Source organism: Pseudophryne corroboree, chromosome 3 (assembly GCF_028390025.1).
Source record: "Pseudophryne corroboree isolate aPseCor3 chromosome 3, aPseCor3.hap2, whole genome shotgun sequence".
NCBI lineage: Eukaryota > Metazoa > Chordata > Amphibia > Anura > Myobatrachidae > Pseudophryne > Pseudophryne corroboree.
Genome location: NC_086446.1, coordinates 729,053,358 through 729,077,897, shown reverse-complemented (window position 1 = coordinate 729,077,897; position 24,540 = coordinate 729,053,358). Strand labels below are relative to the sequence as shown.

Below are 24,540 nucleotides of genomic sequence, written 5' to 3'. Positions count from 1 at the left end.
GCTCAGCCCAGTGTGCTGCATCATCTATGTATATATATCTGACTGTGCTCAGCTCACACAGCTTATAATTGTGGGGGAGACTGGGGAGCACTGCAGTGCCAGTTATAGGTTATAGCAGGAGCCAGGAGTACATATTATATTAAAATTAAACAGTGCACACTTTTGCTGCAGGAGTGCCACTGCCAGTGTGACTGACCAGTGACCTGACCACACTGACCACCAGTATAGTTAGTAGTATACTATATTGTGATTGCCTGAAAAAGTTAAACACTCGTCGTGTGACTTCACTTGTGTGGTGTTTTTTTTTTTATTCTATAAAAAACTCATTCTGCTGACAGACAGTGTCCAGCAGGTCCGTCATTATATAATATATACCTGTCCGGCTGCAGTAGTGATATATATATATTTTTTATATCATTATTTATCATCCAGTCGCAGCAGACACAGTACGGTAGTTCACGGCTGTAGCTACCTCTGTGTCGGCACTCGGCAGTCCATCCATAATTGTATACCACCTACCCGTGGTTTTTTTTTTCTTTCTTCTTTATACATACATACTACTACATCTCTTTATCAACCAGTCTATATTAGCAGCAGACACAGTACAGTACGGTAGTTCACGGCTGTAGCTACCTCTGTGTCGGCACTCGGCAGTCCGTCCATAATTGTATACCACCTACCCGAGGTTTTTTTTTCTTTCTTCTTTATACATACATACTACTACATCTCTTTATCAACCAGTCTATATTAGCAGCAGACACAGTACAGTACGGTAGTCCACGGCTGTAGCTACCTCTGTGTCGGCACTCGGCAGTCCGTCCATAATTGTATACCACCTACCCGTGGTTTTTTTTCCTTTCTTCTTTATACATACATACTACTACATCTCTTTATCAACCAGTCTATATTAGCAGCAGACACAGTACAGTACGGTAGTTCACGGCTGTAGCTACCTCTGTGTCGGCACTCGGCAGTCCGTCCATAATTGTATACCACCTACCCGTGGTTTTTTTTTCTTTCTTCTTTATACATACATACTACTACATCTCTTTATCAACCAGTCTAAATTAGCAGCAGACACAGTACAGTACGGTAGTCCACGGCTGTAGCTACCTCTGTGTCGGCACTCGGCAGTCCATCCATAATTGTATACCACCTACCCGTGGTTTTTTTTTCTTTCTTCTTTATACATACATACTACTACATCTCTTTATCAACCAGTCTATATTAGCAGCAGACACAGTACAGTACGGTAGTTCACGGCTGTAGCTACCTCTGTGTCGGCACTCGGCAGTCCGTCCATAATTGTATACCACCTACCCGTGGGTTTTTTTTCTTTCTTCTTTATACATACATACTACTACATCTCTTTATCAACCAGTCTATATTAGCAGCAGACACAGTACAGTACGGTAGTCCACGGCTGTAGCTACCTCTGTGTCGGCACTCGGCAGTCCGTCCATAATTGTATACCACCTACCCGTGGTTTTTTTTTTTTTTCTTCTTTATACATACATACTACTACATCTCTTTATCAACCAGTCTATATTAGCAGCAGACACAGTACAGTACGGTAGTTCACGGCTGTAGCTACCTCTGTGTCGGCACTCGGCAGTCTGTCCATAATTGTATACCACCTACCCGTGGTTTTTTTTTCTTTCTTCTTTATACATACATACTACTACATCTCTTTATCAACCAGTCTATATTAGCAGCAGACACAGTACAGTACGGTAGTCCACGGCTGTAGCTACCTCTGTGTCGGCACTCGGCAGTCCGTCCATAATTGTATACCACCTACCCGTGGTTTTTTTTTTTTTCTTCTTTATACATACATACTACTACATCTCTTTATCAACCAGTCTATATTAGCAGCAGACACAGTACAGTACGGTAGTTCACGGCTGTAGCTACCTCTGTGTCGGCACTCGGCAGTCTGTCCATAATTGTATACCACCTACCCGTGGTTTTTTTTTCTTTCTTCTTTATACATACATACTACTACATCTCTTTATCAACCAGTCTATATTAGCAGCAGACACAGTACAGTACGGTAGTCCACGGCTGTAGCTACCTCTGTGTCGGCACTCGGCAGTCCGTCCATAATTGTATACTAGTATCCATCCATCTCCATTGTTTACCTGGGGTGCCTTTTAGTTGTGCCTATTAAAATATGGAGAACAAAAATGTTGAGGTTCCAAAATTAGGGAAAGATCAAGATCCACTTCCACCTCGTGCTGAAGCTGCTGCCACTAGTCATGGCCGAGACGATGAAATGCCAGCAACGTCGTCTGCCAAGGCCGATGCCCAATGTCATAGTACAGAGCATGTCAAATCCAAAACACCAAATATCAGTAAAAAAAGGACCCCAAAACCTAAAATAAAATTGTCGGAGGAGAAGCGTAAACTTGCCAATATGCCATTTACCACACGGAGTGGCAAGGAACGGCTGAGGCCCTGGCCTATGTTCATGGCTAGTGGTTCAGCTTCACATGAGGATGGAGGCACTCAGCCTCTCGCTAGAAAAATGAAAAGACTCAAGCTGGCAAAAGCAGTAGCACCGCAAAGAACTGTGCGTTCTTCGAAATCCCAAATCCACAAGGAGAGTCCAATTGTGTCGGTTGCGATGCCTGACCTTCCCAACACTGGACGTGAAGAGCATGCGCCTTCCACCATTTGCACGCCCCCTGCAAGTGCTGGAAGGAGCACCCGCAGTCCAGTTCCTGATAGTCAGATTGAAGATGTCAGTGTTGAAGTACACCAGGATGAGGAGGATATGGGTGTTGCTGGCGCTGGGGAGGAAATTGACCAGGAGGATTCTGATGGTGAGGTGGTTTGTTTAAGTCAGGCACCCGTGGAGACACCTGTTGTCCGTGGGAGGAATATGGCCGTTGACATGCCTGGTGAAAATACCAAAAAAATCAGCTCTTCGGTGTGGAGGTATTTCAACAGAAATGCGGACAACAGGTGTCAAGCCGTGTGTTCCCTTTGTCAAGCTGTAATAAGTAGGGGTAAGGACGTTAACCACCTCGGAACATCCTCCCTTATACGTCACCTGCAGCGCATTCATAATAAGTCAGTGACAAGTTCAAAAACTTTGGGTGACAGCGGAAGCAGTCCACTGACCAGTAAATCCCTTCCTCTTGTAACCAAGCTCACGCAAACCACCCCACCAACTCCCTCAGTGTCAATTTCCTCCTTCCCCAGGAATGCCAATAGTCCTGCAGGCCATGTCACTGGCAATTCTGATGATTCCTCTCCTGCCTGGGATTCCTCTGATGCATCCTTGCGTGTAATGCCTACTGCTGCTGGCGCTGCTGTTGTTGCTGCTGGGAGTCGATGGTCATCCCAAAGGGGAAGTCGTAAGACCACTTTTACTACTTCCACCAAGCAATTGACTGTCCAACAGTCCTTTGCGAGGAAGATGAAATATCACAGCAGTCATCCTACTGCAAAGCGGATAACTGAGGCCTTGGCATCCTGGGTGGTGAGAAACGTGGTTCCGGTATCCATCATTACTGCAGAGCCAACTAGAGACTTGTTGGAGGTACTGTGTCCCCGGTACCAAATACCATCTAGGTTCCATTTCTCTAGGCAGGCGATACCGAAAATGTACACAGACCTCAGAAAAAGAGTCACCAGTGTCCTAAAAAATGCAGCTGTACCCAATGTCCACTTAACCACGGACATGTGGACAAGTGGAGCAGGGCAGGGTCAGGACTATATGACTGTGACAGCCCACTGGGTAGATGTATGGACTCCCGCCGCAAGAACAGCAGCGGCGGCACCAGTAGCAGCATCTCGCAAACGCCAACTCTTTCCTAGGCAGGCTACGCTTTGTATCACCGCTTTCCAGAATACGCACACAGCTGAAAACCTCTTACGGCAACTGAGGAAGATCATCGCGGAATGGCTTACCCCAATTGGACTCTCCTGTGGATTTGTGGCATCGGACAACGCCAGCAATATTGTGTGTGCATTAAATATGGGCAAATTCCAGCACGTCCCATGTTTTGCACATACCTTGAATTTGGTGGTGCAGAATTATTTAAAAAACGACAGGGGCGTGCAAGAGATGCTGTCGGTGGCCAGAAGAATTGCGGGACACTTTCGGCGTACAGGCACCACGTACAGAAGACTGGAGCACCACCAAAAACTACTGAACCTGCCCTGCCATCATCTGAAGCAAGAAGTGGTAACGAGGTGGAATTCAACCCTCTATATGCTTCAGAGGTTGGAGGAGCAGCAAAAGGCCATTCAAGCCTATACAATTGAGCACGATATAGGAGGTGGAATGCACCTGTCTCAAGCGCAGTGGAGAATGATTTCAACGTTGTGCAAGGTTCTGCTGCCCTTTGAACTTGCCACACGTGAAGTCAGTTCAGACACTGCCAGCCTGAGTCAGGTCATTCCCCTCATCAGGCTTTTGCAGAAGAAGCTGGAGACATTGAAGGAGGAGCTAACACGGAGCGATTCCGCTAGGCATGTGGGACTTGTGGATGGAGCCCTTAATTCGCTTAACAAGGATTCACGGGTGGTCAATCTGTTGAAATCAGAGCACTACATTTTGGCCACCATGCTCGATCCTAGATTTAAAGCCTACCTTGGATCTCTCTTTCCGGCAGACACAAGTCTGCTGGGGTTGAAAGACCTGCTGGTGAGAAAATTGTCAAGTCAAGCGGAACGCGACCTGTCAACATCTCCTCCTTCACATTCTCCCGCAACTGGGGGTGCGAGGAAAAGGCTCAGAATTCCGAGCCCACCCGCTGGCGGTGATGCAGGGCAGTCTGGAGCGACTGCTGATGCTGACATCTGGTCCGGACTGAAGGACCTGACAACGATTACGGACATGTCGTCTACTGTCACTGCATATGATTCTCTCCCCATTGAAAGAATGGTGGAGGATTATATGAGTGACCGCATCCAAGTAGGCACGTCACACAGTCCGTACTTATACTGGCAGGAAAAAGAGGCAATTTGGAGGCCCTTGCACAAACTGGCTTTATTCTACCTAAGTTGCCCTCCCACAAGTGTGTACTCCGAAAGAGTGTTTAGTGCCGCCGCTCACCTTGTCAGCAATCGGCGTACGAGGTTACATCCAGAAAATGTGGAGAAGATGATGTTCATTAAAATGAATTATAATCAATTCCTCCGCGGAGACATTGACCAGCAGCAATTGCCTCCACAAAGTACACAGGGAGCTGAGATGGTGGATTCCAGTGGGGACGAATTGATAATCTGTGAGGAGGGGGATGTACACGGTGATATATTGGAGGTTGATGATGAGGTGGACATCTTGCCTCTGTAGAGCCAGTTTGTGCAAGGAGAGATTAATTGCTTCTTTTTTGGGGGGGGTCCAAACCAACCCGTCATATCAGTCACAGTCGTGTGGCAGACCCTGTCACTGAAATGATGGGTTGGTTAAAGTGTGCATGTCCTGTTTTGTTTATACAACATAAAGGTGGGTGGGAGGGCCCAAGGACAATTCCATCTTGCACCTCTTTTTTCTTTTATTTTTCTTTGCGTCATGTGCTGTTTGGGGAGGGTTTTTTGGAAGGGACATCCTGCGTGACACTGCAGTGCCACTCCTAGATGGGCCCGGTGTTTGTGTCGGCCACTAGGGTCGCTAATCTTACTCACACAGCTACCTCATTGCGCCTCTTTTTTTCTTTGCGTCATGTGCTGTTTGGGGAGGGTTTTTTGGAAGGGACATCCTGCGTGACACTGCAGTGCCACTCCTAAATGGGCCCGGTGTTTGTGTCGGCCACTAGGGTCGCTAATCTTACTCACACAGCTACCTCATTGCGCCTCTTTTTTTCTTTGCGTCATGTGCTGTTTGGGGAGGGTTTTTTGGAAGGGACATCCTGCGTGACACTGCAGTGCCACTCCTAGATGGGCCCGGTGTTTGTGTCGGCCACTAGGGTCGCTAATCTTACTCACACAGCTACCTCATTGCGCCTCTTTTTTTCTTTGCGTCATGTGCTGTTTGGGGAGGGTTTTTTGGAAGGGACATCCTGCGTGACACTGCAGTGCCACTCCTAAATGGGCCCGGTGTTTGTGTCGGCCACTAGGGTCGCTAATCTTACTCACACAGCTACCTCATTGCGCCTCTTTTTTTCTTTGCGTCATGTGCTGTTTGGGGAGGGTTTTTTGGAAGGGACATCCTGCGTGACACTGCAGTGCCACTCCTAGATGGGCCCGGTGTTTGTGTCGGCCACTAGGGTCGCTAATCTTACTCACACAGCTACCTCATTGCGCCTCTTTTTTTCTTTGCGTCATGTGCTGTTTGGGGAGGGTTTTTTGGAAGGGACATCCTGCGTGACACTGCAGTGCCACTCCTAAATGGGCCCGGTGTTTGTGTCGGCCACTACGGTCGCTAATCTTACTCACACAGCTACCTCATTGCGCCTCTTTTTTTCTTTGCGTCATGTGCTGTTTGGGGAGGGTTTTTTGGAAGGGACATCCTGCGTGACACTGCAGTGCCACTCCTAGATGGGCCCGGTGTTTGTGTCGGCCACTAGGGTCGCTAATCTTACTCACACAGCTACCTCATTGCGCCTCTTTTTTTCTTTGCGTCATGTGCTGTTTGGGGAGGGTTTTTTGGAAGGGACATCCTGCGTGACACTGCAGTGCCACTCCTAAATGGGCCCGGTGTTTGTATCGGCCACTACGGTCGCTAATCTTACTCACACAGCTACCTCATTGCGCCTCTTTTTTTCTTTGCGTCATGTGCTGTTTGGGGAGGGTTTTTTGGAAGGGACATCCTACGTGACACTGCAGTGCCACTCCTAGATGGGCCCGGTGTTTGTGTCGGCCACTAGGGTCGCTAATCTTACTCACACAGCTACCTCATTGCGCCTCTTTTTTTCTTTGCGTCATGTGCTGTTTGGGGAGGGTTTTTTGGAAGGGACATCCTGCGTGACACTGCAGTGCCACTCCTAAATGGGCCCGGTGTTTGTGTCGGCCACTAGGGTCGCTAATCTTACTCACACAGCTACCTCATTGCGCCTCTTTTTTTCTTTGCGTCATGTGCTGTTTGGGGAGGGTTTTTTGGAAGGGACATCCTGCGTGACACTGCAGTGCCACTCCTAGATGGGCCAGGTGTTTGTGTCGGCCACTAGGGTCGCTTAGCTTAGTCATCCAGCGACCTCGGTGCAAATTTTAGGACTAAAAATAATATTGTGAGGTGTGAGGTATTCAGAATAGACTGAAAATGAGTGGAAATTATGGTTTTTGAGGTTAATAATAATATGGGATCAAAATGACCCCCAAATTCTATGATTTAAGCTGTTTTTTAGGGGTTTTTGAAAAAAACACCCGAATCCAAAACACACCCGAATCCGACAAAAAAAATTCGGTGAGGTTTTGCCAAAACGCGGTCGAACCCAAAACACGGCCGCGGAACCGAACCCAAAACCAAAACACAAAACCCGAAAAATTTCAGGCGCTCATCACTAGGCTCCATAGTACTTACCTTGTGCACCTGCCTCCTGAATAATGGTGCTGGTGCTAATCTCCTAGAAATATGCATGAGCGCAGTTATCTCTGGACCAGTGAGTATGTGCATCACGTGTGTGGGGGGAAGGGATTTGAATAGCCCCCCATCTCATAAGATGACCCTGGTGCCAGAGATGACTAAGGGGAAGATCCGCATACTTTCCAACACGACCCATTCCATTAGGTTCAAAATGCTCTGTTAGAGGAGCCACACCAACTGCCACTGCAAACACGGCCAAACATCACCGTCCGGGACTCACTGGCAGTTGGTGTGGCTCCCCTATTTGAACAGAGCATTTTGGGGTCTATTTACTAAGCCTTGGTTGGAGATAAAGTGGACGGAGATAAAGTACTAGCCAATTAGCTCCTAATTGTCATTTTTCAAACCCAGCCTGTGAAATGGTAGTTAGGAGCTGATTGGCACAGCTACGATCAGGCACTCAGACATGCGGGGGGATGCCCAGTACAGGGCTAGTCCGCCCCGCATGTCTGTGCCACGCCACCCCCCACGCAGAAGTGCAAAAGCATCGCACAGCAGTGATGCTTTTGCATTTCAGGAGTACCTCCCGGCCAGCGCAGCTCCTGTGGCTGGCTGGGAGAACCTCTTCGATGCCCAGGTCGCAGCGCCAGCGTGTGATGTAACGCATCCGCCGCGGCCCGCCCTCCCCCCCCCCAACGGTCCAGCCATGCCTGCGTTGGCCGGACCGCACCCCCTAAACGGCAGCTTAATGCCGCCGTCCAACCCCCTCCCACCCAATGATGGCCTTCGGCTGTCTGGCATGCGCCGGCGCCGCATGCGCAGTTCTGACCCAATCGCACCGGTGCGAACAAATGCAGCGTGCGATGGGATCGGAATGACCCCCATTGCCAGAAGCCTATGGAGCACATTGTATCCTTTTCGGTACAGACCCATTATAGTCTACGATGCACATTGCACAATATGAAGAGTTCCCACGGGAGTGGACCCCAGCAACCTAATTGGTGGACTGGTGTGTTTGTTTTTGTATTTTTGTTTATTTTTGTTTGTTTTTGCTTCTTTTTTACTTGAAATTATTCTGGAGCACAGTGTAGATATGGCAGTTCCCAACATTTTTGGCGCTATGACACTCCTGCTGTCGACTCACAACTATATTTCTGTGACACCCTAATGTTGGAATATTGTAATAAATTCAACTAAAATCAGTAATATATATATATATTCATGAATAACATTTGTTCTTTTACAATTAAAATAAATTTCACATTCAGTTTAATTCCCTTTTGGCTTTCATCAGATTATTTAAGAAAGTTCCCCTTACGCACAAATTCCAGCCATGTTTTATGAGCCATAATTGTGTCTAGACACTTTGGGGGACATTTACTAAGCAGTGATAAGAGCGGAGAAGTAGTGAGCCAGTGGAGAAGTTGCCCATGGCAACCAATCAGTACTGAAGTAACATCTATAATTTGCATACTATAAAATTATACAGAGCTGCTGATTGGTTGATGGGGCAACTTCTCCACTGACTCACTTCTCCGCTCTTATCACTGCTTAGTAAATGTCCCCCTTTGTTGGGTACCATTCCCCTACTAGATAATAAATATCACAGTGGGAATTGTCACAAAGACCTGTAGAAATCAAGGTAAGCAATAAAAATGTATTGTAAATGTACAAACAGGTAAAAAGACAATTTCATTGTTATTGCAACCTGTTCATTTGCCCTTATTTGTTTGAAGCACATTATAAACAATATAATAATAAACAGCACATTTTAGTGGCATCGGGAAAGAGTCAGGTACGCGCTGCTATACAAATGACACTGTCTGTATTACGCCTGGAAATCTAGATGAGTAAACAGTCTAATATTTCAGCTAACCGCACACATAGATTACCAAGATAGATATGATGAGGAATATTCATTACCAGCTCTGACTGCAAATTGTCTGCGGAATGTACATTTCACTAACTCAATCAATGAACTTTGCAAAGATATATTTAAAAAAGGGTATTTAGGGATTAGGCACAGGTTTTAGAAATGAAATGGGAGCTATTCTGACAAATCTATCAGGAATAAGATCAACAACTTAAGTTTAAACCAATCATCCTGAGTATATATTTGAACTTGGATATGTAGATGAAGATGCACAAGTCCCCACGGTTTCACAGTACACTCAAAGGATCAGCAGCCCTATAGACAGCTAAATTACTCAGAAAGCCAGGGAATTTATCAAACATGAATTTCAAAGTACAGTCTAGCCTGCAGGAAAAAATGGAAGTGGCCATTAATGTACATACAAAATAAATGTTGTCTGCCAGATACTTCAACTATTTATCTCGCAGACAGAACTGGCTAAAGTTTTTTTTTTTTTTTTCGTTGTTGTTGTTAATTTACATAAAATGGGACAAAATAGTTTCCCGGCTTTGATGGGAAGCTTAGGGATGCGCGAAATGCTCGCAACATACTAAGAAGGCGGCACCTGGATCCAGGGGGAGTTGTTGCTAGTCTTCTGCGTCTCTTGAAAAGGACTGTTTATTCTCATCCGTAATTACATGTGGGGCAAACTGAGAATTCTAAAAAGAAAAACAAACGCAGTAATCAGCATAATTAACAATCAGTCTGCAGCTATTATTTAGGTAGATTCCTATTTAGAAGTGTTTCTGTTCCTTTGGTTGCCATCAGTTTTGTATGAGAACAATAGATGATTACTTCAGCCACTATTAAAAAGTTATACACTTGAAATCATGGGAACATTTAGCTCCACTGAGATGTGCAGTGTAGCAGGTCATTCAGCAACATAGCAAAGTAAAAAAAACAAGGCGACCTTTGTATTCCACTGTTGCACTGTACTTATAAATTATGGCTCAGATTTATCAAGCCTTGGAGAGTGATAAATTGCACGGTGATAAAGTATCAACCAATCAGCTCCTAACTGCCATGTTACAGGCTGTGTTTGAAAAATGACAGTTAGGAGCTGATTGGTTGGTACTTTATCACCGTGCTATTTATTACTCTCCAAGGCTTGATAAATCGGTATCCGGTCTTTAGGTCGACACTTATTAGGTCGACCACTATTGGTTGACATGCATCAGGACGACATGGTCATTAGGTCAACATGGTCACTAGGTCGACATGCAAAGGTCGACACATGAAAAGGCAGACATGAGTTTTTTTTAAAAAAGTTCATTTTTTGAACTTTTTCATACTTTACGATCCACGTGGACTACGACTGGGAATAGTAACTGTGCCAAGCGCAGCGGTAGCGGAGCGAGGCACTTTGCCTGAAGCATGGAGAACGAAGCGAGCCATGCGAGGGGAGGCGGTGCACTAATTGGGGATCCCGGACCCCGCCAAAAAATGAAAAATAAAATAAAAAAAAACTCATGGTGACCTTTTTCCATGTTGACCTTTTCCACGTCGACCTATTTCAGTTGTCGACCAATAGTGATTGACTTAATGACTGCCGACCTAGTTACTGTTGACTCAATGATCAACACCCGATAAATCTGGGCCTATATATCGGTTGCGGATCGATAGGTGTGTACACACGTTAGGTCTGTGAATGATATCGCATCTGCCCTGGAGCATACTTACCTACTATCCCGAAATTTGCGGCAGACTCGTGATATTCCCCACCACCCCCGGAAGAGTGGGTACCCTCCACACATCCCAACAAAATAGGAAGATGATGTTGCATAGTGATGAGCGGATTCGGTTTTACTCGGTTTTACTCGGTTCTTGCAAATCACAACTCCATATGGAGTAGGCGGGGCTAAAATGACATAAATTATCATCATTTAAGCTCCACCCTTACCTTGAGGACCCACGATTTGCTGGTTTAACGTGATGGGGACAGGGCCTAATGACATGGAAGTCTGACCCCGCCCCTGAAGTGTCCAGCTGCTTCTCCTCTCAGGCAACTCCCGGAGAGGAATATTACAAAGTAGGCAGTATGCCCTACAGCACAGCTAATGCCCAATATATAATACTGTAGATAAATTGGTGTATCTGGCTGTGTGTACGAATGACCCGCCAACTGCCCGTACACTTGCTGCAGAGGCCGCCGGTGACTGACATCTCAACTGGTCTGGAAAATTCAGATGTCCACCCAGTTGTGATGTCAGCACAGACACATTAAGTGGCCGATCGGTAAGTGTGTTTGCTTACCAGAATCGGGCACTCAGTTGGTACGATGGTGGGTCGGTAGATATATCTGCCAGGTGTGTGCACAGTATAACACAATGTCACAATGTTCATCTGCCATCCTATGAAGTCTCCTCATGGACCCCAAGAGGGAGAATAGTTGTCGGTATGCCGGGTGTCGGTATTACGGCGCTGGTATACTGAGCGCAGGGATCCCAACAGCCGGCATACTGAATACCACCCCCTCATACTACAGTACTTCACATACTGTATAACACACTTTTATCAGGAAAAACCCTGCTTATGCCATACTGTTGTTTATAAGCAAATGGTGCGGCCTGTAGTGTTTCTATAATGTAATGGTGTCTGTTCCTGACCTGTTATAGAAAGTTCTTCTGATTTATTACACAGATGGATCCACGCTAATCGTGGCTCCGTCTGTGCCTGGTCGTGCCCGCCGGCGCATCTTGGGAGTACGCGTGTCCATGACACGCACGCACCCCATTCACTAAAGGGAGCGTCTCTGTGCATTCTCGGTGTGACTAGGTGGGCGTATCACCTAGTCATGCTGGGAGCGCTCATATGCGATGAAGCCGCACTAGATGAGTGCAGCTGCATCTGTAGGCCAGAAATGTCTGTAGAACATTCCACCATTGCTGCGCTGCTACTCACTGCAGCGCCCTCTACTGAATCCTCCAGAACTGACAACAAATCTTTAATAATGCATAACCACGTACAATTATGGGGCCTAATTTAGACCTGATCGTAGATGTGAGAGAAAACGCACATCAATGATCAATTTCTTTGACATACAGGGGGACGCCCAGCACAGGGCAAGTCCATCACACATGCCAGATCCAGCTTCCCCCTACAGACATGTGAGAGCATTGCACGGCGGCGATGCTTTCGCATGTTTAGAGTAGCCCTCTGCCTGCTAAGGCAGACGGCTACCTGCCACGGTAAGGTTCGCAGCGGCTGCATGTGACATCACGCAGCCGCCGCGGCCTGCCCCGCAAATGGTCCGGACACCACTGCATTTTCCGGATCGCTCCCCTAAATTGGAGTATCAATGCCCACAAAACACGGCGTCGACGCCCTGTTCCCGCCCCCCTCCAGGTCTTAAACTGCATTCTGAAGAGAATGCAGTTTAGGACCTTGCACATGCGCATACCAGCGTGCGCACATGTGCAGATGTGCAGAAATCGCTTCATAACACATGTTGGTGGAAACCGGAAAGATGGATGGGACCGGATTAGATCCAAAGATGCTGGAATCAGCTGGAACCGAAGGGGGCTGATCTGGACAGAAGGAACGGGACCGGATTGGGTCCGGAAAGGCTTGAACCGACTGGAACCGGAGGAGTCTTCGGACTGACGGATATGACCAGATGACATCATTGGAAACGGAGCTACTCGGGCTGGCTGGAACCAGTGGAGTCTTTGGACCGATGGCTTGTACCGGGTTAGGTCCATTGAACGTGACTCTTTATAAACAGAATCTGGATGTTCAGATGATACATCTCGGAGCTGTACAGAGCACTCTCAGAAGATGATGAACAAAAGTTCATGTCTGCAAAAACTAATGCAGAAGAAAATTTGAGGCTACAGTATATCAATATATATACATACTGTGTACAGCTATATATATATACTGTGTATATATATATATATATATATATAATTATATATATACTTGCATAACTGATACATATGATACATCTTAAACATTTAAAGTGCCATGCTATATGGGTTGTTTTCCCAATGCTCTCTACCAGCTTCATTCCCCAGAGAGGTAAGTATAATGGGGCTAATTCAGACCTATTCGCTCGCTAGGGTTTTTTTTTGCAGTCCTGCGTCCGCATAGTCGCCGCCCATAGGGGAGTGTATTTTAGCTTTGCAAGTGTGCGAACGCATGTGTAGCAGAGCTGTAGAAACAGATTTTGTGCAGTCTCTGAGTTTCCCAGGACTCACTCAACCGCTGCGAACACATCAGCCTGTTCAGGACCGGAATTGATGTCAGGAACCCTCCGCTTTGTACCCATGTGACGCGCCTGCACATTGCGGTTCATACTCATGCGCAGTTTAGACTTAATCGCCCGCTGTATGAAAACGCAACCTAGCGATCAGATCTGAATTAGCCCCAATGTACGGTATGGGCGTAGGTTGTGCAGTGTGAGTCCCCATCGGGCCGTGTGCACACCTGTTATAGGTACTGCCCTGCTGCTTTGTGGGCACAATGTTTGCTTTGAGAAGTTCGGTGATGAATGGGTTAAGCAAATATCACTAAATGTGAGGTTACATCCCCAGTTCCGCAGCCTGCACTAACAGTGACATTATTTTGTTATCTTAAAAATTATAGCACTAAGCATTCCTTAATAAGCTAATTAATATGATTAAGGAGAATTCTATGCATGAGCTCATTGCCATTTGCAGCATAAGAATTTATTTGCCTTAGAGTATAGCTGTTGTCTTGCTTTACTACCGAAAGTAAACATGGGGCACACTTGTTACCTCCGTGATTTATCAATCTGTTGTCAGGAACAGCCAAGCAACAGAGAATCTCACATACAGCTGCCGATCTGCCGTAGGACGTGTCACCAATGTGAGACACCGGGCCTAATTCAGACCTGATCGTAGATGTGCGAGAAAACACACATCTACGATCATAATCTTAGGCATGCGGGGGGACGCCCGGCACAGGGCTAGTCCGCCCCACATGCCAAGCCCTACCACCCCTCCCCCCCCGCGCAGACGTGCGAAAGAATCGCACAGCGGCAATGCTTCGCACCTGCTGAGTAGCTCCCTGACTACGCAACCTAGCTGCGAAGGCAGTTGGCCACCCGCCATGTTTTTGGCCGCAGCAGCTGCATGTGCCGCCGCAGCCCGACTCGCAAACAGTCCGTACATGCCTTCATTGTCTGGACTGCACCCTCCCCCCACTACGCCGCCCCAACGCTGCCGACACGCCCGACCACCCAGAGATTGCCTCTGCCTGTCAGTCAGGCAGAGGCGATCGCACAAGTAATGTGTGCGCACGCGCAGTGTGACAGCAGCGCGTGCATTCCTGCCACAGGGCTTCAGCCTGCGATCGCTGGTCTGAATTAGGGCCACGATTTGGGACGGGACAAACATCTGTGAATAAATTCTTCACAGATAGCAATAGTTATGGGCTGGCTCTAATGCCTTGAGCCGCACTACCACCTAAGTGGGAGAACATTTATGGGCACCACTATAAAAATGGCTGCGAAGGGGCAGGCTGTGTCCATATATTGCAGTTGCAATTACAAGGGATGAATTAAATATTTCATTCAGCTCAGGTTATTGTAATTGGAATATTGTACAAATAATTGCATTGCCTCCATTTGGTACTACTGTATAATTGTACACCATGCTTCTTATTAAACAGTAATGGCAGTAATATTATGCTACAGAAACAACAAGATGCAATTTAAACCCTCATTACCATTGGCGTGGCAGTATCCGAAATGGCCTGAAGGGCTCCTGGGACATGCTCTGACCCCAATGTGCTACTGGCTAATACTTCAGCACCCCTACACCAAATCTCAGTTTTATCTATATTTATTTAATCTATTATTTAAACATTTATTATTTATTCCATATCAATTATTTAACAAATGTTGTTTACAAGTTATTAAGTTCATTCTTTAAAAAAATCTATATTTCTATGTTTAAGTTTTCTGTTCATTATTTGTTTCATTCTGGTTTTATAAATACAGTCTGTAAAGGAATATGTGCCCAGCAGACTAGTAGCAACGCATAGGATGGTCAATTAAAAGATGGTGCTCAATAAAGTGCATTTGTGCTTGGACCAAACAGTAACTGTTTTAAGCGTATCTGTGTATGGTCATCTAGGTTTCTTAATACAATATCTCTGAGGATTTAATACATTGAAAATCTGGAATACAGGAGGAATAGGAGATCACATACAGTAGTATGGTATTTTATATAGTTTTTCTATAATCTGAGAATCAGAATCAGTTTATTGCCAAGTATATCAGTACATACTGTAATACACAAAGAATTAGTTTCAAATGACCACAGCTCTCAGACAAGATACAACACATGACATAACATAGGGAAGAGAAGCATGACGGGTACTTGAGTACATGTTACGTGTATGACATGAAATGGGCTAGGCATTTATCGAATTAACCAAGATAGTTGCTTGGGGGAAGAAACTGTTCCTGTGTCTAGCAGTTCTCGCCAGCCGCAAGCTGTACCGTCTGCTAGATGGCAGCCGGTGGAATAGGACGTGAGCGGGGTGGGAGTGGTCATCAATGATCCTTCCCGTCTGCTTCGTGTCCCTTGCCCGATAGATATCCCCAATTGCTGGGAGGTTTGTCCCTATGTTTTTTTTCCGCTACCTTAATGATTTGCTGTAGTCTGTTCCTGTCATGGTTGGGGTCGAGCCAAACCACACTATTATCGAGGTGCAGAGAACAGATTGGATAATTGCTGAGTAAAAGAGGATCATACTGTAAGTTCCCGCAGCAGTTTGAACTTCCTAAGTTGTCGTAAGAAGTACAACCTCCGCTGGGCTTTTCCCACCATGCCATCGATGTTATACTTCCACCTCAGATCCTTGGCTATCGTGGAGCCTAGAAATCTGAAGGATTCTACCACCGTTACCGTATTGTCCACAATTGTTAGTGGGGAGAGTGTAGGGGGGTGCTTCCTGAAGTCAACAATCATTTCAACCGTTTTTGATGAATTTAACTGTAGATTGTTTGTGCCACACCAGGTGACTAGCCTCTCAATCTCCTTCCTGCAAGCAGACTCCTCCCCATCCGTAATGAGACCAATTAGTGTGGTGTCATCCGCAAATTTAAGGAGTTTCACAGATGTGTCTGCGGAAGAGCAGTCGGTGTATAGAGAGAAGAGGAAGGGAGAAAGAACACACCCCTGGGGTGCACCCGTACTAGTAGTCCTAACCCCAGACGTGAATTTCCCCATTCTGAATCACTGCTCTCTGGGGTAAATTCACTAAAGCTTCTAAAACAGAGAACTGGTGATATTGCTCAAAGCAACAAATCAGATGCTGCCTATCATTTCTCTATTGCCTATTAGAAAATGATAGACAGCATCTGATTGGTTGATATGGGCAACATCACCAGTTCTCTGTTTTAGAAGCTTTAGTAAATTTACCTATCAGTGTCTGAAACCTCTGAATAACCAGTAGCCGGAAGAAGAAGGAATGATCCTATTATGGTAACCACTGTCCAGAAGCACAGGCCCTACGCCTCTAAACCACTTATTAGGTACACCTTTGCACCAACTCCTTATACAATTATCTATATCATACTATGGGGGATATTCAATTAGTGTCGGATCCTCTCCGACACTGAGGATCCGACACTGCACTATTCTATTGCGGGCCATTTCTGCCCATTTCCTCTCTGTTTCTGACCATTCATTTCCACCCTCTCTTATGATGGCAGAGTCGAAAACACATGGATGAGCAGAGATTCCGCTTATCCATGTGTTTTTCAACACGTCGGAATTTTTGTCACGGCGGAAAAACGGCACTTCAATTGAATATTGAAGTATCGAAAAGTTCCAATTATCAGCGGAAAGTGCTGTCTTTCCGCCCTGTCCAAACTTCCGATACTAATTGAATACTCCCCTATATCTACATCCATTGATCATGCAACTCAATGCATAATATCAAGGAAATATGGTTAAGAGGTTCAGTTATGGTTCTGAACAAACACCAGAATAGGGAAGAACTATGGGGGTAATTCAGAGCTGATCATAGATGTGCTAACACCGCTGGCACGCCCCCTCCCGCCCCGCAACCGCCTCTGCCTGTCAATCAGTGGCTGCACATGCGCAGTGTGCCCACCGCGTGGGTGCACTGCGCATAGTAATTCAGACTGCGATCGCTGCCGCTGCAGCGATCCAGTCTTAATTACCCCCTATGTTCTTACTGATCTCGACCATGAAATCAGTGGCGTAACTAGCACAGGTGCAGGGGATGCGGCTGCTACGGGGCCCAAGATGCCTGTGGGGCCAGCCGCTCCCCTGAACCCGTCATGCCGCAGCATCTGATTACTTTTTTACAATTATTTACTCGGATCCCACCCCCTCCCACCATGTCCCCACTCCGCCACCACAGCTCCGCCGCTCACCTCCCACAGAAATGCAGATCAGGCAGAATAACAGGAAGCCCCGGCGCTAGGCAAGCACTGATGCTTCCAGTTGGCGGTTCCTCGGCCGAGCACATACTGTACGAGCGCAGTAGAAGTAGCCGGGCCTCAGAGCTTCACTGCCGAGTGCCGCGCTCGCTTATACCATGAAACATGTGCTGTGTGGTCAGGCTGTGCGGCACTCGGCAGTGAAGCTCTCTTCCTTTCCTTCATCCTTTCCACCAGCAGCTGCGTGACTTTTTCCGGCTCACCTGCTTCTGTGTGTGTTGGCTTCACCTGACTCTTTCTGTGAGGCTGTACTGTGGAGCAGCGACTGTGGGCATGGGGGGGTGAGGCTGTACTGTGGAGCAGCGACTGTGGGCATGGGGAGTGAGGCTGTACTGTGGAGCAGCGACTGTGGGCATGGGGGGTGAGGCTGTACTGTGGAGCAGCGACTGTGGGCATGGGGGTTAAGGCTGTACTGTGGAGCAGTGACTGTGGGCATGGGGGGGTGAGGCTGTACAGTAGAGCAGTGACTGTGGGCATGGGGGGTAAGGCTGTACTGTGGAGCAGTGACTGTGGGCATGGGGGGTAAGGCTGTACTGTCGAGCAGTGACTGTGGGCATGGGGGGGGTTGGCTGTACTGTTGGACAGAAACTGTGGGCACAGGGGGATGGGGTTAGTGTCCCGGCATGGAGCTATATAAGGTGAAATGCTGGGCAGTGACTGTGGGTATTGGGGGTATATGTGCTGGTATGGTGCTATATAAGATTTAAACCTGGACAGTAACTGTGGGCATTGGGGGGGGGGGTATGTGCTTGGCATGTGGCTGTATAATGTGTAATGCTGTGCAGTAACTGTGAGTATGGGGGGGTTTATGTGATGGGCATGAGGGCTGCACTATCCCATGATCAGGACCGGTCTGATGGTCCGCAACACCCCTTCCCCAAACAGCACCACTGTACCCAGTGAGGGAGTATCAGAAATGTGCCATGTGAAGTAATGACGCAGCCGCGTATTCTATAAGATGCGAGCATGCAGGGGCATTCTGCAGTGACTGGTGGTGAGTCGGGACCCTGGATGGATGACAGCTGCAGTACAAGCACAGAATCCCTGAATGGGCACCTACCTGGACATGGGCAGGTTGGTGTTATCTGGTTATTTCTGTGTGGGGCATAATGTGCAATGGGCATTACGGTGTATGGGGCTTAATGTGATGCAATGGGTATTTGTCACGAACCAATCTCTCACCAGTCATCACTGCAGGTTCTGGGGTCCGTCTGTTGACGCGGTGTGGTCAGCAGCAGAGGTGATGCAGGTTCTAGGAGCCGGGAGTGTGGGGACAGAATGGTCGAAGGCGCCGCTGTGTGTCTGCAGTATAGGAGGTGGCCATGTTGGAGACCAAATGAGCACCTGTGAGCACTTATGAAACACCTGTGGGTAAGTGTTAGCCAATCCCGTGCTTGTGCTGCCTTTAAGTAGGCTGGGATTATGTTACTCTGAGCCAGTGCTTTGTTGTATCTACTCTATGCCTTAGCTCTGTGCTCTCCGTGATATCCTGTGTGGTTCCAGTGGTCCTGATATCGCCTCCGCTCCCGCTCCCAGGGGTCTGCCTGCAGCCTTCTCCGCAAGAGATCCACCAGCTCCCTGCTGTGCTGTCAGTTAATCGCTCTCCAAGTGGCAACAAGTGGATTCCTGGAGTCCTGTGGGAGGTTTCCCTGTTTGTTCAGTAACTGGCTGCTGTAATCACACAGTCTGTGGAACTTTCTACTTACTCCTGGTTCTCGTTCTCTCATCATCCAGTTTAACTCCTTCTTCACCGTTGTTGTCGTCTGCTGCAGCTCTTCACAGTGCTTCAAAGTATTATCTTCACAAACATGCAAATATTCCATTCAGTATTGTATCTTCATTGTTGCTTCATTCAAGGACAATTCTTCACAGCCTTCCAGTTTAACCTTTAAGCTTCAGTACAAGTCTTTACAGTTGTTCATTTACGTCTACAATATCCAGTTAACACTCCTTACAGTTTGGCATCAATCATTGCTTCATTTGGACAATTCTGCATTCATTCTCAAGCCTGTTTAAACTCAGTTGTATGAACATTTATTCAATGCATCTATAATACTGTTCCAGCTTATCATTATGCCATTCATTGCAGTACGTCAGTTTACATACGGTGACTATTGATTGTCATTTAACTCATTTTTGGAATCGTTGTCTTTTAATAAATATATGAAACAGAACTTTCTTCGTCCTCCCTGTTTTCATCATACTCCTGCACCTACACCTTCGGTTGGTCCAGGGTTAACGGATTTACAAAAACAGTCGGCCCTGACAGTGTTACTGTGTTGGGCACATGTGGTGTCAGGGGGATTACTGTGTGTGGGACATAATGTATCACAAATGGGCATAACGGTGTAATGGGCACTACTACTACCTGGCATAACATATTATAAAGGGCGTTACTACAACATGGCATAACATGAATGGACTCTACTGTGTGTTGTAACATGAATAAGGGAAACTAATGTGGTGCATCATGAATAAGGGGTACTATTGCGCATTGTCATTTGAATTGAGGGAACTAGTGTGTAGTCACTCCTCTTCCCAGTGAGTTATTAGTAAGCTCAGTGTCCACCCTGCATGGTACCGCCATTCACTGTCTGGCACAGCCCCCTCTGTCCTGTTCTGACCCTCATCACCTTAAAACCACAACCCCACTCACTGTTACTCTTACAGAGGGGCCCTTTCAAAATCTTGCTACGGGGCCCACAAAGGTCTAGTTACGCCCCTGCATGAAATGATTGTTCATGTCAGACGATGGTTGATGATTTCAATACAGATACTGTATGTTGCTCAAGTAATTCCCATGCAGTAAAACAAACAAACATCAAACAGCGCTAAAGAAAGGTGTATACATTTTTAATTAAAAATATATAGTAAAATAGATATATAAAAAGTGTACAAGTACCGGCATTGATTGCACATGAAAACCTAAAATGCCTCACAATTGCAACTTAATTGTTGATATAACTGATTAATAATCATGCACAGATGGTTTGAAAGTCCAAGGTGGTATAAGACTTCATGCAGTTAGAATCAGCTGTGGTGGTAACTTTTTCAGTGCACTGAAATTAATAATTCTTTGTCCAGTTTAAAGATGGTAACAATGTTAATATACGGATAGGACTTGGACAGAGGCTTTAGTCAAAGATGTTTGAAACAATGTAGCACATCGGTATTTAAATCACCTTTTGCGTAACGCCCAGCTCCTAGCAGGGGGCAGTTTCGGGGACTCCCGGCTCCTGGTGTCTTCAAAACATTATTGGTGCCATATCCGGAGGGTCCGAACAACGGGCTTTTCAGAGGATGAATTGACCGAGTGACAGATGCCAGTACTGGACACCAAGATGACGTCGTCCAAGATGATGGCTGAACGTTATTCATAATTGCAATTAGCTCTAGCGCCGAACTCCTCTTTTGTTGCCCATGCAGTAAAAGTTGCAGCCCAGCCTGTAGTGCGCTGTGAGTGGTGTTTTGCTGCGTCCACATCATGTCCAGTTCATATTTTTATTACTGTACATTTCTGCAAAACTATTATTTGTAATAAACTGATATTTGTATCATTTAGAGCATGCAAAACTGTAATCTCTGTGTCGCAGTAAGTACTGTACCTATTTATTTCCCAACCTATACATACAAGGGGGTAAATTTACTAAGATTCGTATTTTCCCGTTTCAGGTCAAAGTTCAAACACGAATGACATCGAAAGTGTAAAACTGCAACTTTTTGAATTGATTACGACTAATTTACTAAGCTGTCGTATTCGGGTTTTTCTTTTGTTCCGATGTCGATGTCATTCGTGGTTTTCAGCTGTAGAATGCGGCCGATTTTGTTGTTTTGCGGCCGTGTTTGTGGGGTTTTTTTACGACTGCGTCACATGTCTGTTACGGCAGTGATTTTGATATTGCGGCCGCGTTTTTAGTCCTAAGTTTCGTTTTTGTCACGCGTCCGTGATTGGTTGTATTCGTGAAGGAGGAGTGTCTGTGCATATTACTATAAAACCGCCCCAAACACACCGCACCTCGTGGGTTTAGCTAGTGGAGAGGAGAGAGGAAGGTGTATTTGGAGTTGGTGAGTTTGGTGGTGTTTTTGGTGGATTTGGAGAGGAGTTTTGTGATTGTTGAGTGCTGTACTGTGTGTGTAAGTAGTCTTGTCATATTTGTAGTATTGTTTTTTCACAGTTTGTCAACTTTTTTGTCCTTGTTTTTTTTTTATAGTCTTTTGTCATTGTTTGTGAGTGAGTGAGTGAGTGAGTGAGTGAGTGAGTGAGTGAGTGAGTGAGTGAGCGTGTGTGTTGGCTGTGTGGTGTGTAGTAGTAGTAGTAGTAGTGGAGGAGTGTGTTTTTTGTATTGATTTTTCTGTGTTTTGTGTCGTTTGTCCTCATGTCAGACTCAGAGGTCAGTGTGGTGGCGGAGGTTAGTGAGGTGGAGGCTGGTAGTGAGGTGGAGGCTGTTAGTGAGGTGGAGGCTGTTAGTGAGGTGGAGGGGGTTAGTGAGAGGGAGGAGGTTAGTGAGGAGGAGGAGGAGGGGGTGCCTGTTGCTGCATTCTCCAGTGATAGTGATGGTGTTGTGGCTCCGCAGCCACGCACCACTACCAAGACTGGCAGGAATATTAAGTTCAGCTATGCTGAAAACATGGCGTTGGTGCGTGAGCTGATGAAGCACCATCGCCAATTGTTTGGTCAGGATGCTGGCAAGGTGTCCTCCCGCAGGAAGTCTGTCCTGTGGGGGCAAGTAATAGTTGCCGTCAATAGTGAGGGTGTGGTGAGGCGGACTGAGGACACGTGTCGCAAGAGGTTCTATGACATAAAGCGGCGTGTCAAGGCCAAGATGGCCAAAGAGGCAAAATCAGCCCGCAAAACCGGAGGTGGCCCCCCTTTCCGGGCAACCTACCGGGAGTGGGAGGAGCCTGTGCGGGCACTGATTCCTGCAGAAGTGGTGTCTGCAACTCATGTCCGGGATTCGGACCGACCCACGCAGGATGGTGAGTTGGATATTTGTTAAATATTGTAAAATGTCCTCAAAATGATAATGTTGTTTTTTTTAAAGGTTAAAGGATGCAAAAATTGTTGGTCATGTATTGCAGGCCTATGCACCCTTAAGGTGTGTTTGTGTTTAGAAACTGCATTTTCCATCTTGCCTTGGCTGTAGCTTTTTATTTTTTATTGGGAAAAACAGGTGCAATGCCTGCTGGTATGTGTATTTGCAATAATTATTATGAGATATTGCTTGGACATCGGTGTTGTATCTAATAGCATTTTTTTTTATTTTTTTTTATTTTTTTTTTAAAAAGGTTTCTACAAATTCAAATAAACATTTTGGTTCAATTTGCAAGTATTCAATCTATGCAATATCTGACACATAATTCTCAAATGTAACAGATTTATTTGGTGCAACACCATGTACATTTTGATATACACCACAAATTAAGGAAGCATGAAGATCTTAAGCAGAAATTAGTTTAATTTACAATACCTAATAGATGGTTACAGTACACTAAGGCTTTGCAGTTAGAATTTTTACACAAAGTATGGTAATAATGTTTTCGCCACTTTTTCAACAGTCCGACAGACCAGCCGGCCAGACAGGCCTCAGACAACTCAGGATGATGCTGGGATTGCAGGTAAGAATTCACTGTAGTCACATATTCTGCAAACACATAGAAGTACAAAATATTAATGTTTATATATTCTCATAGGTTCTGCTTCTGTAAGCCTACCTCCTCTAAGGCGCCCATCACAGGGCTCGGGGCACTTACCCAGGAGGCCAAGTAAGACACGGCGTCTTGGCACGGAATCTGCGGCTCCATCTTCCCCACCCAGGCGGCGCATTTCTGCAGTGTCACCCCAGCCACCACTGGCACTATTGGCGAGTCCACAGAGTGATGAGCCCCGATCACCTCAGTTATCTGGTGAGTCAAAACAGAAACTAAACACATAGCAAATAATCTACACAGTACAGTTACTATGTTGTGAGTTGGAGTTGAGATTACATGTTTGCCATAACAAGCAATGTGATGTTACGTCTTCAATTGTTAAAGGTGCAAATGCTTAATTTTTCAATGTCTTAGTGGTTGATATTGCCAACATCATTTTTAAAAAAGAACATACATTTGTAAATATTTTGACCACACACGTGCACATAAAAATAAAAATAAAAATAAAAATGACTTTTTTCAAAAACACCCTCCACAACATTATAGTGTTCACACACCTCCCCTGTCCGGTATGTAGACTGCTTACTTGCTCCGCTCCTCTGGACTATCCAGGTAAGCAGTCTATATCGTGGACAGGGGAGGTGACATAACACTGTAATGCTGTGGAGGGGAGGTAGTTAGGTGAGGATTCCGCAAGTCTGTCTATGTGCACGCCTGTGATGGTATATATGTTTTTTGAGAACAAACAAATTATAAGTTAAGAAAAACAACTCTAAAAACTTGAGAAATGGAGTATTATGAATGTAGTAATGTTTAGAACTAGCAAATATATTTTTAGAAAAGTAAACATTGCATGTTGGCCACCCCATACACAGCCAAGCTTGATGGCCGACGTGGACCAGCAGGGACAAGACCAACAGGCAACCTTCACACTGCAACTAACACCTGTTGACCCGAGCCAGCCAATACAGCTGCAGGATATCCCCCAAGCCTCCATGAGTCCACAACTGGCACAAGCTCCACCCCAGCCACAAATACCAGATGACTTTTGGTCCAGTT

The 24,540-nt window shown here is 46.1% G+C and overlaps 1 long non-coding RNA gene across 1 annotated transcript; it reads left to right on the top strand.

The window, feature by feature from the left end:
- Window positions 1-22,725: 22,725 nt before the first annotated feature.
- LOC135058204 (uncharacterized) lies at window positions 22,726-23,751 on the top strand. The gene is made up of 3 exons (XR_010244673.1): window positions 22,726-22,809; window positions 23,389-23,448; window positions 23,524-23,751. It is a non-coding gene; the product is annotated as an uncharacterized LOC135058204 (long non-coding RNA).
- Window positions 23,752-24,540: the final 789 nt, after the last annotated feature.